Raw genomic sequence first — 19,592 nt, forward strand, 5'->3', positions numbered from 1 at the left:
ATCGAGGAGCAAGCTTACCTTTCTTCCCAAAGTGGACAACACCCTTCCAGGGCGACACTTTGAGGAGAACAAGATCACCAACTTGAAATTCTAGAGGCTTCCGCCTACGATCTGCGTAACTCTTCTGTCGGCTTCTGGCAGTCAGCAGATGATCACGGATCTTGGCGATTTTATCGGTTGTCTCTTGAACAAGTTCGGGTCCTGTGATTTGAGTTTCACCCACTTCGCTCCAACAAATCGGGGAGCGGCACTTACGACCGTAAAGTGCTTCAAATGGGGCCATACCAATACTGGAATGATAGCTGTTATTATAAGAGAACTCAATCAAAGGCAGGTGTGAATCCCAATTACCTCCAAAATCAAGAACACAAGATCGGAGCATATCCTCAAGAGTTTGAATAGTTCGCTCAGACTGACCGTCAGTCTGAGGATGATATGCCGTACTCATGTCCAAGCGAGTTCCTAGCGCAGATTGGAGAGATTTCCAAAAGCGAGATATAAAACGGCCATCGCGATCGGATATGATGCTCAAAGGAGTACCATGACGGCAGACAATTTCCTTGACATAAAGCTGCGCGAGATGCTCAACACGGTAGTTTTCACGAATGGGCAGAAAGTGAGCAGACTTAGTCAAACGATCCACTATTACCCAAATGCTATCATGTTTGCTTGCTGTCAAAGGTAACTTGGTAATAAAGTCCATCGCTATACCTTCCCATTTCCACGTAGGAATTTCTGGTTGTTCGAGCAAACCAGATGGGCGTTGGTGTTCAGCTTTTACTTTAGAACAAGTCAGGCATTTAGCTACGAACATAGCAATATCCTTCTTCATACCGGGCCACCAATAAGTAATGCGCAAATCCTTGTACATCTTATCAGCGCCGGGATGAATAGAATACCGAGATTTGTGCGCTTCACTCAGGATATCAGCGCGAAGATTCTCATCAAAGGGAATCTAGATGCGATTGAGATAGCAGAGAATTCCACTCAGATTGGGCACAAAATGCGCTTCCGCGCCACACGCTAACTCGGCGCGAAGGTTACCATTACTGATGGATGCGCGCTGCGCGTCACGAATACGCGATTCAAGGTTGCTTTGAATCGGCGCAAAGTGAAGCTGGGTGCGCGGCAAGATACAGTTAAGCTGGCAGGGTTTTCGGCTGAGCGCATCGGCTACCACATTAGCCTTACCAGGATTATACCGAATCTCACAATCGTAATCGCTGATGAGTTCGTTCCATCGGCGTTGCCTCATGTTGAGTTCCTTTTGATTAAAGATATGCTGAAGGCTTTTATGGTCAGTGTAGAGGATACACTTAGTACCATAAAGGTAGTGTCTCCAGATCTTCAAGGCAAAAACAACTGCACCAAGTTCGAGGTCGTGAGTTGTATAATTCTTTTCGTGAACCTTAAGTTGCCTTGATGCGTAAGCGATAACCTTGCCTCGTTGCATAAGAACACAACCGAGACCTTGGTTGGAGGCATCGCAATACACGACAAAATCATCATTACCCTCAGGTAGCGCAAGGACAGGAGCTTCACACAACAAACGCTTGAGCGTTAGAAAGGCTTCTTCTTGCTTCGAGCCCCAAATATACGGTTTACCTTTGTGCGTTAGAGCTGTTAAAGGCAAAGCGATCTTCGAGAAGTTCGAAATGAAGCGCCGGTAATAACCAGCTAAGCCCAAAAAGGAACGGATCTCAGAAGGAGTAGATGGCGTAATCCAGTTCTTGATTGCTTCAATTTTGGATGGGTCGACATGAATACCCATCTTGTTTACAACATGACCAAGAAACTGTACTTCATCAGACCAAAATTCACACTTGGAAAGCTTAGCATAGAGTTGCTCAGTTCTAAGCTTTTGCAACACCAACCGAAGATGTTGCTCATGCTCGGCCTTGGTCTTAGAATACACCAGAACATCATCGATAAACACAATCACGAATTTATCCAAGAAAGGCCTACACACCCGATTCATTAGATCCATGAAAACGGCGGGTGCGTTGGTTAAACCGAAGGACATGACCAAGAATTCAAAATGGCCATAACGAGTTCGAAAAGCAGTCTTCGGAACATCTTCATCGCGAATGCGCAACTGGTGATAGCCAGAGCGGAGATCAATCTTCGAGAAACAAGAGGCACCTTGGAGTTGATCGAAGAGGTCGTCAATACGCGGTAAGGGATACCGGTTTTTAATGGTGAGTTTGTTCAACTCGCGATAATCAATACACATGCGAAACGATCCATCTTTCTTTTTAACGAACAACACCGGAGCACCCCAGGGCGAAGAGCTAGGGCGGATGAATCCTTTAGCAGTCAACTCTTGAAGTTGGCTTGCCAATTCTTGCATCTCAGCGGGTGCAAGACGATAAGGAGATTTGGCTACGGGGGAAGCACCAGGGACAAGATCAATACGGAACTCGACTTCACGAGCGGGAGGGATACCAGGAAGATCATCAGGAAAAACTTCAGGAAAATCGCGCACAACAGGGATGTCGCGAAGCTTCTTCTTTCCTTCATCGGGTTTAACCACATGGGCTAAGAATGCAATACACCTTTTCCGCATGAGCCTTCGGGCTTCGGCGCAAGACATAAGCTTAAGACCGCGGGAGGGTTTCTCGCCGTAGATATGAAGATCACCATTCTCTCGAGGTATGCGAATCATCTTCTTGGCGCAAATAACTTCGGCGCAATTATGCGTAAGCCAGTCCATACCAATGATAACATCAAAGCTTCCAAGAGGCATGGGGATGAGGTCGATCAGAAAATCGTTTTCGTTAAGGTTAAGCGTGCAATCTTTAATCACAGAGTTAATTAAAACAGTTTCGCCATTAGCCAATTCAACTGAAAAATCTTCTTTTAAATCGTTGCGCGGTCGCGCAAGCTTCTGCTCGAAGGCGCGAGAGATAAAACTTCGATCGGCGCCAGTATCAAAAAGTACAGAAGCATAAAATCCGTTAAGCAAAAATGTACCATTAACTACGTCATTATTCGCTTGCGCTTGGTGCGCGGTTATGTTAAAAGCTCGTCCGCGTGTCACTTGGTTCGAAATCTGGTTCACCGGATTCGCTTGTGTAATCTGAACTTGTAGTCTCAGGCACGCGTTCCGGAAATGACTGGGATCACCGCAGTTAAAGCACGATCTGGGTCGTGGGTTTTGGTAGGTTGGTTGTGGGTTCTGCGGGTAGACTGGTGGTGTTGGCGCAATTGGATTGGCGGGAAGGACTCTACAGTTTTCTGCAAGGTGACCAGCGCGGCCACATCGGGTACAAAGTCGACATGGGACTTGAGGTGGGTGGTGGAGTCTACAGGTTGGGCAAAAGGGGTGGTTTCCTGTGTAAGGTTTCTTAGTTGGCGGGGCAGGGAGTGCTGGATTGCTTAAGGCATAGTTGTGGACTACAGGAGGTGTTGGGTAGGCTGACAGAGGGTTAGGCGCGTATACTAGAGGTTGGTAGGCGGGTTGCTGGACTATGGGCGGGTTGGTAAGCGCGTAAGCTTGTCTGCGCCTACGTTTCTGGTTATGGTTTGAGGGTTCTGGTTTGGTTTCTGCGGGTTCAGGGGCAGTTTTGGTGGGTTTGGTCTTTTCAGTTCCCCGCAGGAACAGGGTTCCTGCTCTGACATGGTTATCGCTGAGCACAGCGGCCAACTCAATGGCGTCAGAGAGGGTTACTGGGTTTCTGGCCCATACAGAATCTTGAATTTCCATGGGGAGACCCCCAAGGAATTTCTCGATGGCTCGGCGGGAAGGGGTAACAAGGTGAGGGACAAGCAGGCTTAGTTCATGGAAACGCGTCGCGTACTCGCGCGCTTCACCGCTGTATTGCTTAAGATTCCAAAATTCTTCCTCCAGGCGCTTAACTTCGTTGGGAGGGCAGAATTCTCGCGTCAGAATTTCCTTGAATTCCTCCCATGTCATGCTAGAAGCAGTTTCTGCGCCACGCGCATGAGCTACTCCATTCCACCATGTAAGCGCTCTAGATTCCAGGACACTGGAAGCATATAGGGTTCGTCTGTCTGAGGGGCATTGGGTATGGAGGAAAGTGTTCTCTATTTTCTCAAGCCACTGGAGCATCACGGTGGCTCCTTCAAGACCTGTGAACTTTGGAGGGTTACCCGCGTTAAAGGACTTAATGTTGTAACCAGAAGTGTTGGTATTGTTTTGGCTCAAAGCTTGGGCTATTGCGGCGGCCATTTCCTGGGAACGTTGCTGCGAACGTCTGCGCGCGGCTTCTTTCTTCTTGAGATGGCGAGCTGATAGCGGAGGCATTCTATAAAAGTTTTAATTCTTAGTTAATATCTTGGTTTTAGCGCAAAGTATAACCTCGAAAAGCTTGGTTTCACGGAGTCAGATACTATCAAAAGTTAAAGTAAAATAAATGATCCTAAATGCAGACTTAATAAAGGTAACAAATTCGAATCAAGAATCGACAATTCATGTATCACCATGACTTTCCGAATTCCCAATTTAAAATATACGAGCAAAAGAGTATTGGAGATTGACGATTCATGTATCACCATGACTTTTCAATCTTCAATATAAAACATACAAGAAAATGAGTATTGGAGGTTGACAATTCAAGTATCACCATGACTTTTCAAGTCTCCAACCTCAGAACATAATCGTAAATGGAAATTGAAAATCAACTATTCATGTATCACCATGACTTTTCAGATTTTCAAATCCAACAAACGAGTATGTAAGTAAAATCAATAAAAATCGAAATTCAATTAAAAATCTAAATATCGCGAAATAAAACATAAGATCATATACTGCGCAAGCGCGAGCATATTCATAAATAACGAGTAATTAACAATAAGCGCGCAAACATGAGATTTCTCTCATGTTCGAGAAGGGACTCTTAGGTATTCTAGGCCGTTACGTCTAACCACCTATCCTAAAGTCAACGAGCTCTGATACCAATCTGTAACACCCCGACCAAAGGCGGATTATACATCGGGGCGCCACATATTGTTTCATTACTCGTGACACTATTTGGGTGTCAATATTTAATAAATACGTTCATTCGCGCACGCGCAAGGTAAACACAGATAACATAAATCAACATAAATCAATATATCATAAGGCAAAATATTCGAACAACAATAACTTGTCTTGATACATTTTAATCTAGGTCCAAAAGTAAAAACGTCCTACGTGTCCACAAGCTCCAAATGTAGCTACAGCAAACCTGAACATGTGTTAAAATAAACGTCAAACACTTGCGTGTTGGTGAGAAATCAAGTTTAATACAATACATAGATAACAATAAATCTGCGCGCAACATGTGTATGTCTGGTTTTCAACAAGGGTGTAATCTGATCGGGACCAACTCTAAGATTCATAGACTGCCAGTGCTCACAATTGAGCTCACAAACAAGACAAACTGTGCATGTGTAAACAAAAGAGAAAATCATAAACGATAGTTCTCCCGTGTTCATCTAATGGTACCATGAGAACTGCGGAATAGACCGACAAGACGGTTAATGATCCACACATACAAATAAACAGCCAAGTCTACGTCCTCAACACATGGGATACTGCGCGACTAAAGTTCATAAACAGTTTAAGACTCTAAGTTTGTATGAACACATGAACATCCCAAAACGTTAAAAGCAAAAAGGGATTAGGTACGAGATTACTCACTTGATAAACGATGCGGTGTAAGATAAAGCAAGAGCCAACTTTAAACAAGCACAAGTTAACCTATAAATAAGATTATTGTTTTAATGATTTGTTTTAAGTCTTGATATAAGTTAGCATAATTAATAAGTAAGTTATTATATATAATATATATTACCGGAAAAGCAGGACAGAACAGGGAGGAAGACGGAGGCAGAGAGGAGGACGGCAGAGAGAGCAAGGAGCAAGAGAGATTAAGTGTTTTGTGTGTGTAGTGTTATGAAAATATTATTATTATTTATAGAGAAACCCTAGGGAACACAATCCCTAGAAAAGGGGAAAAAGATCTCAAAAAGCAAAAGATTCCAAAAGCAAAAGATATCAAAAGATATGGCAGCTGCAGGGGCAAGATAAAGCTGACAGGGAACAGTAAAAAGCATGGGCGGATCAGAAAAAGGTACTGGTCAAAGCATGGCAAAAGCAGATCTCAAAAGATAATGTCAGTCACTTTTTCTGCCAACCAATGGGGTTGGTGCGCATGCTGCGCCGAAAGTAACTTTTCAGACATAAAGCAGATTAGGTCAACAGCACAGAAGATAGACAACACAAAAGCAAACAGGCTGGATAAAACAGAAGAAAAGATAAGTCTAGCGCGAGAAAGCTCGAGCGCGAAGGCAGACACAGAAGGTCAAGAGAGCGCGAGCGCGAAGGCAGACAGAACCAACCTTAACGCGTCGCGGAAAGAACTACATTTCTAAGCGTGCCGCGGGAAGAATCACATTTCTTAGCGCGCCGCGGGAGGAACTAAAATTCCTAGCGCGCCGCGGGAAGAACTATAATTCTTCGCGCGTCGAGGGATGAACTACAATTCTTAGCGCGCTGCGAGAAGAACTACAAATCCTTAACGCGTCGCGGGAAGAACTACCGTTCCTCGCGCGCTGCGAGAAGAATTACAATTCTTAGCGTGCTGCGAGAAGAGTTCGTCTCGCGTATCGCTGGAACAGATGGTCTTCACGCAGGCTTCCTTGTAAGGAGTCTGGCGCGTGGAGCTGCGCAGACAACCTTAGGCGGGAAGGAACAAAGGACAAGCAAAGAGTTAGAAGAAAAAGAGGGAAACAAGGCGTAAGGGCGGGACGGCGACAAGAGGGAAAAGAAGGCGGAAAGAGAGAAGGAAGAGGGACGGGACGGCGGAAAGAAAGAGAGAGAAAGAGGCGGGAAGGAAAATATATTATTATTATTAAAAATAAAGTATGAGTATAAATAGATATTAAATCATAAAAGAAAGAGATCGGATAAGGGAAACGGGTACCTGGGTCGGGTCGGATCGGGGCAGATGTTACAACATCCACCAACGAATCGTAACATAAATGACATAAAATGCACCTATGGCAACTATTCTTTGTCTGGAAGGTGATCTTGCCATCTACACATAAAAATATAAGAAAATTCAAGAAAAGCAAATAACTCCAAAATATAATCCAAATATTAGCAACAAAGTGATCATGAAAGCAAGAAAAATGATTACAGGCTACTTTATTCACTGACTTGCTGAATGTTGTTTAATTGCCAATGTTTACATCAATATATATGTTATTTTGGATGAAATTGAACATCCAAGTTTCCATGTGAGTTACAAGTCAATGTTATACAAGATCCCTAAGGTTTCCATGTGAGTTACAAGTCAATTTCTAGATAAAAATGGTGTAAAAAGTGATGATTTGTTGATATGTAGAAATCTGAGTTTTTTGGTCAGATTTGAGTTTGTAAATATAGATTTATTTATCAACAAAACAATTGAAATAAATTATGAAAATATTTTCACAGAAACTTCAACATCTCTAGGTGTTTATATATTTTTCTCAAAATTTTAAAGTATGCATAAGGTTTTCAACTAAAATGCTAATTATCAAAGGTATCTAAAACTTACTGTTCAGAGTTTGTAAATGTCAAAATTTCTCAAAAATTGACTACTCAGGATTTGCATACAAGGCCAATTGGGAAATATTCTAGACACTTAAAATGTTCATTAGAAAGAGGAATGAAGTCTAAAACTACAAAAACAAGAGAGTTATGCTCTTTAGAAGTGGACCTAAAATCTGTCAGTCAAAAACAGATTTGACCTTCGGTTTTATTTTTCATGTTTGGGTAATCAAAACTTCTCTAAAAATTACGAAACCAGTGGGGTTTGAAACTAGACTCTTTGAACTTAATGTTAGACTCAAGAAACGATCAATTTGCATCTGTTATGATCAAAATATTGTTTGAACAAAACAGCATTACAGATTTCATCAGCATCAGCATTCAAGCAACTCATGTAAACATTCAATTTATCGGTTCCAACATTCAACCTAGCATCTAAATATCATTCTAACATAAAATTCATGATTCAAACTCATCAATTTCATACCATATAATGTTCAATTCCCAACCTAGACATCAAAGATTTCATCAAGAGTCGAATTAAACATAAACCATTGAAATCTAACATATCTAAATCGATTACCAACAACATACAAACATCCCACGATAACAATCGACATCAGCAGTTGAGTTTGGATCGAGGTTTAGGTCTGGTCGAGCATAAGAAAGTCGAAAAAATGAAAGTTTCATACCTAGGATCGTTGGAATCGAAGCAAGGATCGCGAATACGAACTCGGTTCTTGGATTGGAGATGATTTGTGGGTGATTAGAGGCTGCAAGTTGATCGAACAGCAGGGAGAGGCGTGAGTTTGCTGCTGTAGATCGAACAGCAGGGAGAGGCGTGAGTTTGCTGCTGTAGATCGAACAGCAGGGAGAGGCGTGAGAGAGTGAGGCTGAGAAATGAAACCCTAGAAATCCAATTCTCCGCTTTTTTAGAGAAACAAAATCAGAGAAATGGAAATGGTTTATTTCCATTTCTCACCTCTTTCTTTCATAAACAAACAAGAGAATTCTTTCCAATTTCATTTCTCACCCCTCAATTCCCTCTACCAAACACCCCCTAAAAGTTTTAAGGCTTGTGAAAAATCCACAAAAACGTAGTTTGTAAATGAGTTGAGCTCGAGCCGGCGTATGTCTGGTTTGTTAAAATTAACTTTGAATTCTAAAAAATCATTTAAGGCCACCGCAATTTTAATTTTAGAATAAATATGTGAGGATAACTCAAACTTTAAGCTCCTCAAGAATAAAAGATTCGAGTTAAGCTTGCTTGTTTAACTTCAAATTTGAGTCCGAACTAGAGTTGGTTTGACTAGCTTGTTAAGCACAAGACTACATGTAATGTAATTAATTTTAATATATATATTGATATAGCACATTAGAGTTTTTAGATATTTTAAATACATCTTACAAAAGAAGATATAATCAAACTAGTCATTTTTTGAACTATTTTGCCATAAGTGTATTTCAATTAATGGAAAGAACACAATTGTTTTAGGATCAAATGTGGGTAAGAAGAAGTTGATAAGTGTTATAACCATTTTGAAAAAATTGCCATCAAGTTAAGGTTATTCAAAACAAAACTAAACAAGTCAAAGATTGTGTTTAGGACACATTATCTAATTATTATTCATTGCGTTTTGCAAAAAAAGTATAATTAATCAGAAAGTAATGTTTGAACAATATCTAAAAGGGAATAATAGTCTAAACTTGACTTTGAAAAAACATGTTAACACCGGCTTTTTTTTAATGAAGGCACTTTTCAAGCTCAAAAATCAAAATTCAACCGCCTTCTTAGATAGTCGGATTCATAATGGGTTTTCTTTTTAAATGTTATATGCACGTTATTATTCGAGTGACAAATACGTTTATAATAACTACATAACTAGTATAAGATTAATGTAACATATTATAAACTATTACTCGTATCATGTAATACCCTAGGCTAATTCTATGCCAGCAATAAACAAAAGAGATTTTTGGTTTATAAAGATTGACTCATGCATCTTAAATCACTAATGCGTTTTAGTATAATGCTAGTAAATGAGAGAAAAAAATTTACAGTTAAGCGTGCTCGGTTGAAAGTAGTCTCATTATGAGTGACATCATCAGAATTACAGCTTAGGCAACCAAAAAGAAACCCGTGAGCTCAATTTGGAGAAAACGGGCATATTGGTGACACGAAAGGCCAAATGTTACATTACAGTTTCTAGTTCGTTAAAATCTTTATCATGCTCGTTGATTTATTTTGTTATTCTAATCAACAACTAGTTAAATCAAGCTACAAATGTTTTTTTAAACTTTAAATACTTTCTTTAGTTGTTTGTTGACGCAATGGGTCATTGCTTAAGGAGTTTAAAATAGTTAAAATATATATATTTTCATACTTTGGGTTGCCAAAGCTTTAAAATCTATTTAAAAATTCAACCATATATATTATCGAATTTTTGAAAAAAAAAGAAATTTAAAATGGATGTGTATTATTTCATCCTTTACGAACTCCAATGAGCATTTTCAAAAAGGTCATAGACTTAGAATATTTATCGTAATTTGGGATATATATATATTCTCAAACGTGCACTAGCATGCTATGAATAAAGAGTAGGCATGTTATTAAATTTGGAATATTTGAGAAATTAGAAAAAAGAATTTAAGAAATGTTTTTGTCATGTCTTAAGGTGGATGGGGAATCAAAGAGGGGTGGCCAAAACACCTTTAGCTTTTATTACTCATCCGTCCAAACACTCCATACCAAAGCCAAACGCTAAATGCTAAGTAATCACCACCATTCATTCACCCTCATTTTGTTTGAATTAAAGGCATGTACATATACCCATTTCCTTTTTTCATACGTATAAAACTTGACATGTAATTTAATACCAAAAAAATAATAGAATCGTTTGAACACCTATTGATATTGCCAACTAAGTGTTCTAGAATGAAGGGTGAAAGTATTTGGAGTCTTTATAAAAAATAATTTATTTAAAGAGTAAAGATAAAAAGTGGTTAGGAGGAAAAAAGTAATGTAATGGTTTTGTTTGGTAGTGGGGGAAGAAGGCAAAAGAGTTTTCAAAGAGGGCATACTGAAGACAAGGAGACAAGGAGGTTACCAAATACCAAATGCCACCGTTTCTCCACTTGTTAAATACATACATACATACATCTTTAACTTTTGCTTCCCTTGACTCTCGTGCCATCCATCATCCTCACTTTCTCTCTCTCACACACCATTTTTAACATGCATCATGCATACATACATTTACCATCATCCACCTAAAAATCCATCAAATTCAAATTCAATAATGAATAAGGTTTTTAGTTGTTCTCTTCATTCTTCAATGTTTGGAACTTTGGATATCTATTTACTGTCATTCAATTATACTATAGATTAATATTGCAATGTCGGTGCCACAATTCTGCCATGATAGTGTTAAAAAGGTTATATTTAATAATATTGAAAAGCAAACAATTGTGATGCATTGCTCTACTGGTTTGGAGTAGAATGTTGAAAAACAAGTTTTGACCCCCCAGCTCAGGTTCGATTCCTATACTTATTTCTGATTAATATTGCAATGTCGGTGTCCAACGCTTTCTACAAACATCAAAAAGCACATTCTACAAGCTAGAGCTGCACATGAATAACATTTTTTTTATTATTTATATTTTGTGTGTTCTTGCTATTTTATAACTTGTTGAAACCGTAACGAACGTAACCGACACCAATCAAATTTGTGCTTGTTTGTAGTCGTAACGCACAAGTTTTTTTCTTACGCTCCGAGTTTTGTTGTCAATTTTTTTTATTTTTTTACTTTCGGTACCGTAAATTACCGACCAAATTCGTGTTGATATCGGCCGAATTCACATCAGTTAGCGGCCGCTAAACGTTGGTTATTATTATTCGTTGTGTTTCCCCCTTATTAATGTTATCGCTTTCGATACTAACAGAATTTGCGTCGTTACGCAGCCGCAACGAGCATGGTGTTTTTTTTGTTTGCCGCGGGGTTTTGTTGCTGCTTTTTTAGTTTTAGTATTGTAGTTCGATACCGACTGATTTTTTTACGGTGACGGATTTATTTTTTTTATTCACTACACCATCAACGGATGTGAAACCTACTTGTCCAAAGCATTTTGTTTTTTCCCGTTCTGATACCGTAACGAGCATAACGGAAGCTTGCTGAATGATAATTTTATTGTTTCTTTTGTTTTTTTTTAATTCCGAAATCATAACGAATGTGACGAAAATTGACCTAATTGCATAGACTCAACGTCTCAACGCCCAAGACCGACAACGCTCAGTTTAACCAACAACCGAGTTTACCAACCGACACCACCACATTGGTCCACTCAATTTATATATATATATTTTTTCCTTTCTTTAGCTTCGGTATCGTAACAAACTTAACCAAAACCGACCGAATTCGTGTCCAGTTAATGTCTGGACCGACAACGCTTGCACCGCCCAGGTTTACCGACCAAAAAAATGTCGTTTTAAATATAATATATTTCTATGTTAATTTGACGAATACATATTTTTTGGACGCTAATGTTTTACTAATGATGTCTATACGTAAACAACGCAAACGATACTAACTGAATTCGTGTCAATTCACCGACGTAATGCTTGGGTTTTACCAACACCCGGGTTTCAACGTTGAGGTTTTACCAATTGCCCCGGCGCAACGCGCCGGGTCAAAATCTAGTTTGTTTTAATAGTTAATAAAAAAACTTACACATACCTAAAGCTAACATCATATAACCCAATTGAGACATTATGGAATAGGCTAAACCCCTCTTAATGTATTTTTGAGCAAGAGTTAAAGTAGCTCCGAAAAAAACTGTTATTATCCCTATCAAAGAGATACAATTCATTATGTGAGGTATGACTATGAAAAGAGGCATAAGTCGAGCTACAAGAACAATTCTCGCAACTACCATCGTAGCAGCATGTATAAGGGCCGAAATAGGAGTCGGCCCTTCATTGCATCAGGTAACCATACATGAAGGGGAAATTGTGCAGATTTAGCAATCGCACCGGCAAATAATAGAACAACGCACAAAGTAACAAACACACAATTGACTTCTTTATTAGAAACAGTGTTGCAAAAATCGCTAGTCGCTAGTCGGGCGGTGGGGTGGGGACTAGCGATTAATCGGGATTAGTCGAGATTAATCGGGATTAATCGGATCATACTTTAATGCATAATTTTCAGTTTTATGCATACACGCACACATTTTTATATGTAATTTCCAGTTTTATACATACACAACACATATTTTGGTTGGAATCTCGCTTGAATCCGCTAATTTTTGTTAAAGTCTCACGCGAAACCACTAATTTTGGTCGGAATCTCGCCGAACACCGCTGATTTTGGTCGGAAGATTTTGGCCGGATTTGACCGGAAACCGCCGATTTTGGCCGGATTTGACCATTGACCGATTAATTGGCCGACTAGCCCAAAATTAATCAGTGAAGTGGGGACTAGCGATTAATCGGGGATTAATCGTTGACTAGTCGGGATTTTTGCAACACTGATTAGAAATCAAGTTATTGAATATTTGGAATAAATCACGAAATTCGAAACTCCCTGTTATCCAATAAAAACCCAAAGTGCCTAATAATAAATCAGAATCACCAACACGATTAGTTACAAATGCTTTTTGACAAGCCTTTGCTGCAACAGGTCGTGTGAACCAAAATCCTATTGATAGATACGAACACATTCCAACCAATTCCCAAAAAATATAAATTTGTATCAAATTTGACTAGTAACTAATCCCAACATGGAAGTACTGAAAAAACTCATATAAGCAAAACATCTCAAGTATCCGTGATCATGAGACATATAATTATCACTATAATTAAGAACCATAAGTCCAACAGTAGTGATTAATATTGACATAATAGAAGTAAGTGGGTCGATCAAGTATCCGAATTCTAAAGAAAAATCATTATTGATAATTCAAGACCATATATATTGATAGACAGAACTGCTATTTATTTGCTGAATAGACAGATTGATAGAAAAAATCATGACTATACTTAACAATAAAACACTTTGAAAAGCCCACATACGACGAAGACTTTTTGTTGCCGTCGGGTCCATAACCATGGGTTCCAATGCACGAGATCTTGTAGCACTTACCAATGAGGCCTTTCGATTAGTATTACACAAAAGAAATCAATTATAGATACTAATACAATTAGATCCGCTCTTCATAGACAAATTTGTGATTTGCAATCCCAGGTAAGATCGGTCCAGGATCATGGGATCCTTTTCTATCAGATAGGAAGGGATGTAGCACAAATGTACTTTTAAGTAATTGCTACATAGATCCTATATCTATCTATATGAAAAAGAAATCATGTACCGAAGTGGATTCTTATTTGTACAATTGGTACTTCGAACTTGGAAGAAACATGAAGAAATTAATGATACTTCTTTATCTTTTGAGTTGTTCTGCTGGATCGGTCACTCAAGATCTTTGGTCTCTACCCGGACCCGATGAAAAAATGGGATCACTCCTTATGGACTCGTTGAGAATGATTCTGGTCTAGTTCGTGGCCTATTAGAAGTGGAAGGCGTTCTGGTGGGATCCACACGGACATGCAGTCAGTTTGATAAGGATCGAGTGACATTGCTTCTTCGACCCGAACCAAAGAATCCCTTAGATATGATGCAAAAAGGATCTTGTTCTATCCTTGATCAGAGATTTTATATGGAAAAGACGAATCGGAGTTTGAAGAGGGGGAAGGAGCCCTCGACCGACAACAGATAGAGGAGGATTTATTTAATCCCATAGTTTGGGTTCCTAGAATATGGCGCCCTTGGCGCTTTTTATTTGATTGTATCGAAAGGCCCAATGAATTGGGATTTCTCTATTTGTCCAGGTCATTTCGGGGCAAGCGTTATGATGAAGAGGATGAGCTTCAAGAGAATGATTCAGAGCTCTTGCAGAATGAGCTTCAAGAGAATGATTCGGAGTTCTTGCAAATTGAAACCGTGAAGTACCAGACACGAGAAATATCTTCCAAAGAACAAGGCCTTTTTCGAATAAGCCAATTCATTTGGGACCCTGCAGATCCACTCTTTTTCCTATTCAAAGCTCAGCCTTTTGTCTATGTGTTTTCACATCGAGAATTATTTGTAGATGAAGAGATGCCAAGGGGGCTTCTTACTCCCCACAAAAATCCTCCTACATCTCTATATAAACGCTGGTTTATCAAGAAGACGCAAGAAAAGCACTTCGAATTATTGATTAATCGACATGGATGGCTTTGAACCAATCGTTCATTATCTAATGGATCTTTCCGTTCTAATACTCTATCTGAGAGTTATCAGTATTTATCAAATCTGTTCCTATCTAACTGAACGCTATTGGATCAAATGACAAAGGCATTGTTGAGAAAAAGATGGTTTTCCCCGGATGAAATGCAAATTAGATTCATGGAACCGGAGAAGATATTCCCATTCCTTAGCCGAAAAGATATGTGGCCATGAAAGGCGAAGGAAGGCTAGAATTCCAACATACGTCTATTATTGAATTCACCCGACCCGACAGTTGCCGTTTGGGGAACGTCCAGTGCCAAAGTCACTGAATGGGTAAGTCGCCAATCCCTAAAACGGACTATTGGGTTACGAGTGGTCATTTTACTAGAGGTTTATAATCTACCATTGTGTGATTCCTGTTGAAGCATATACTCGAGGGGTGGGTGCAGGGTGGACGATTTGAAATTTTAAAGCAGACTCCCCATTCATTAGATAGAGTAGATGACCAAGATTTTGTGATCCGCTGTCGAAGTTATTCCAAGAGAGCTCAGATAGCAATACCAATTCGATCCGAGCTCTCTTATTGAATTTCTCATTAAATAAGCATTCTCAATATTATGCCTTGAAGAGGACTCGAACCTCCACGCTCTTTAGCACGAGATTTTGAGTTTCGCGTGCCTACCATTTCACCACCAAGGCATCTTGAAAGTGAATCGTATTCCATGAATATGTATCTATATAGTGTGATGTATGGAATAGTGGATGTTGGAGTCTTTCTATTGATCGGTCGTGTCATATAGGCCCGAATTGGACATCCAATTGCTTCGATTTGCATTATCCGGAGAATGCCTTATACATATATCCAATATATCAAAAATATGGACAATCAAACCTATTTCTCGATTCAATAGAAGCCCAAAGAGGTGAATAGGGTCCCAAATAACGAGAGATATGTAAAAAGCAGGTCCGATTACGCCTATTCCTAATCTTAAATGGAATGTAAATGTAAACATAGTATCTATTTAGATACGCTCAAATGATCCCTTCTCACAATGAGAATGTATATAACCCTATGATAAAGAAAGAGCAAGAGTAACAAAAAAATGACGATTCAAATCAAGATTTATCTGGTACCCTATATAAAATAAAAAAAAATCATAAAAAGAAAATCGATTCGAAAGAGACCAAAGAAATGTTGTAGTTGTATCAGGCTTCTTGTCTTCTTGTAGTTGGATCTCCAAGTTTTTGGAATGCTCCAAATTCTACTTGAGCATCCAAATCTGGGTCAATATTAGCGAAAACATCTCTAAACAAGGTTCGAGCACCATGCCAAATGTGTCCGAAGAAGAAGAGCAAAGAAAATGAAGCATGTCCAAAAGCAAACCAACCCCTTAGACTGTTACGAAAAACACCATCAGATTTCAAAGTAGCACGATCTAATTCAAATATTCCCCCCAATTGAGTGCATCTAGCGGTTTCCTTTTTTTTTTTTTTCATTTTTCTCTTGAACTTCTTGGATATTTGGTTCATCTCGATGTGAACCGTATCAAAAACATTTCTACTCATTTTTATATGTATAGAAATGGCAAAACAGTCTAATACATAACTTGAGCTTAGAAGTAATACTAACGACACAATGGGTTACTAGTAAATTCAAGTCAAGGGACACCACAACTACCACCACCACATCTACTTCTTTCTTGTGCTATACAATGTGAAATGTGAGTTCGCAACGTAGGTGTCATGTAACATTTGAAACTTTCACATTTCACACAAAGTTGCTTGTTATATAATAGAGTGAAATGTGAAATGTGTTGGTGGAGTGAGATGGAGATATATAAACTTTCACATTCCACTAAGCTGCCCACACCATCACCCCCACGCCTCTCTGTGACCATGTTGTCAATCTGGCACTCCCACACCCCCTCCTCCGTGCCCCTCCATTATGCATGACATCATGGACAATAATCCTTAGAATTAAACCAAAAAAAGAACGACTTGAAGTTTTAGTGACCCGATTTAAAGAAAATTTGCATGAGCGACCTAATTCAAATGCTTTTGAATATTAGTTACTATTCTACGACAATTATAAAAGTCGAAAATCGATTTACTTCTTATGAAATCAAATTCAATGATGAATACAAATTTTGAATATTAAAATATAAATCTTATCTGAATCGAATTCTGAATTCAATTTGCAAATCAAATTTGAATTAAGGAGCTTTAAACCCACCAAACAAATTATTTAAATATGAGTATTCCTACCTTTTTATGTGCCTTGATGCCTTACATATGGTTAGTACATTACTTGGGCTTAGAAATAGTAGTAGTGGGCTCATAGTAAACTCAAATCAAATGCCTGGATATGTGGTAAGTGAGCATAAGCTTGGGGCTTGACTTAATGAGTTTTATTTTAAACCTTGAGCTTGTATTGTTTATTCAAGTTCAAAGCTCGACTCATTTTTAGTTATTAATTAATTTATACAAAAAGTTCATATAGTTATATTTAAAAGCTTTATATATAACAAAAATTTATATTATTTTGTTATTTTTATAACAAAATTATCTAGCGCGTTGCGCTGGGTTTTGAGTTCAATAGTATATCAGCAGAGACATATAAGTCATAAGATTAGTTACAGATAGAAAGTAGCATACAGTTTACAAAACGATACAAAGCTGGTTCACTACTAACACTCCGCCCGATCTTCTGAATCTTGATGTTCTTAACATCAATAACGGCTTCTTTTCCATCAAAACTTGTAAACCACTTAAAACAATCTATTACTTACCTATCTATATCAGATTTACAACAACAATATAAAAATAAGCTTAAATAAATATAAAAACTACGTGTTGATCCAAACACATCAACACAACAATATTTAATACTGATAATACTAGTATTGTATGAGTACATTCTCATTAAAATCTATCCATACTCTTCTATAAAATTTGTTAAAAAAAATTATAAAGAATGGTACAAAAACTACATAATCACTGCTACATATCGTTTTCTAAAATAGAGAAAAAAAAAACATTAGTGAAGAAACGTGGATCGACTCACTGGTAGACGATTTACTTTCCTCGGGTGTGATTATACTATTTCACCGATGGTTTCTCTTGGATCTGGGTTCTTCCACCTACAAAATGAACAGCACCGTCAACTTACCCCTCAGAAAGGGACAGAGGGGTCCTCTTTGGGGTAACCCTCCGGTGTGAGAATAAGTATTTGTGGAGAAGATAATAATATGTCCAGAGTAAGGAAATCTGGAGAGTATTGCTTAATAGCTTAATACTCTGTGTGATTGTGTTACTGGATGTAACTGTCTGTGATTGAATGTAATTGAATGTGATTGAATGTGATATGATGATGTTACTGGCTGTAACTGTGAATGATTGAGTGTCCCTCCTTGTGGAGTTGATGCTGTATTTATAGTGCTAGGGTTTCCACTGATTGGGCTCAGCCTTGTTGGCCTCCTCCAATTGCTCTGCGCCACGTGTCCTCTGGGACACCTGGTGCTTTCTCATTGGATATAATCACGTGGTAGCACATGGGTTATGCTGAGTTGTCCACCTTTCATTTGGCAGCTGTCAACATCAGCATATTCTTATTCCTTAAAAAGATACCTTCTGGAAGGTTGTCTGACGTGCACAATCAAGGTTGCCCTATTCCTGATTTGGATAAGGACGAGGTTGATTATGTGCATGTGTGATATGCGCCAATCCTGAGGATGCGCGAGGTCTTCTCTTTATTCTCACGCGCAGGTGTTTCATGCGCAGATGTGATATGCACGAGCATGTGATATGCGCCGCGCGCATATGTGATATGCGTGAGCATATGTGTGCCTGGGCATATGATGCCTGAGCATGTGTGGTGCCTGGGCATATGATGCCTGAGCATGTGTGGTGCCTGGGCATATGATGCCTGAGCATATGTGATATGCGCCATACGCATAGGTTTTGGCTTTGTGACTTCTTAATGTCTTGATTTCAAGCCTCTTGTCTATATCTTGTGGGTTGACCCGCCTCGCTCGGTGTTGAGGCGGGTACATACCTCTTCAAGCCCCCCAGTCTAATGTGTGTCTTGTCTCGCGCGAGCGAGGTAAGACAGATGTTAGACTAAATAGTTTGCTCTTTTAGTAGGGGTTGTCTTTTTCTTCTTATTATTCATCGTTGCGCGAAATTCTATCCTCTTGGGTGCAAACGAATCGTCCCTGAACGTGGTTGGTTGTTGCTGACGTGGGCCAGTGATGGAGACGTGTCAGGCCTTTCGTGTGCTCGAGGTGCTACAGTTGCCTTTCGTGTCCCCTCACATGCTGTCAGGGACACGTGTCGCGCTCGTGTTGGTCCGTTCCTGCGAGTGGTGGCGCGTGAACTCTGGCAGCAGCCGTATAGTTTCCTTTCATGTCCCCTCACACAGTGTCAGGGACACGTGTTGCGCTCGTATTGGCTTAAGCCTGCGAGTGGGGGCGCGTGAAGTCCGTTCAGCACCAAAATTTTCTCTCTTGGGCCTATAAAAGCCAGCCCTTAGAGTTTTTTTATCCTTCATCTTCTTGTTTAATATTCATAGCTCTTTTCTTTCTTTCCTTGTATTCCGATTACCCTTGTTCTGCTTCCAGCTATCTGTTCTTCAGAAGTTTCCCTTGTTCGATTTTACAGTTGTATGTCTGATAGTTCAGACAATACAATCTCCCCCATCCATTGCCGTAGAAAATCGTTAGTAATGTCTACATTGAAGAAGACCGGCAAGGGGAAAAAGGCTGCTGAGGGCTCATCGGAGGAGGTAG

Source organism: Bidens hawaiensis, unplaced genomic scaffold, assembly GCF_021521415.1.
Source record: "Bidens hawaiensis isolate Kalapana, Puna unplaced genomic scaffold, B.hawaiensis_p1.1 tig00001093_1, whole genome shotgun sequence".
In the NCBI taxonomy this organism is placed as follows: Eukaryota; Viridiplantae; Streptophyta; class Magnoliopsida; order Asterales; family Asteraceae; genus Bidens; species Bidens hawaiensis.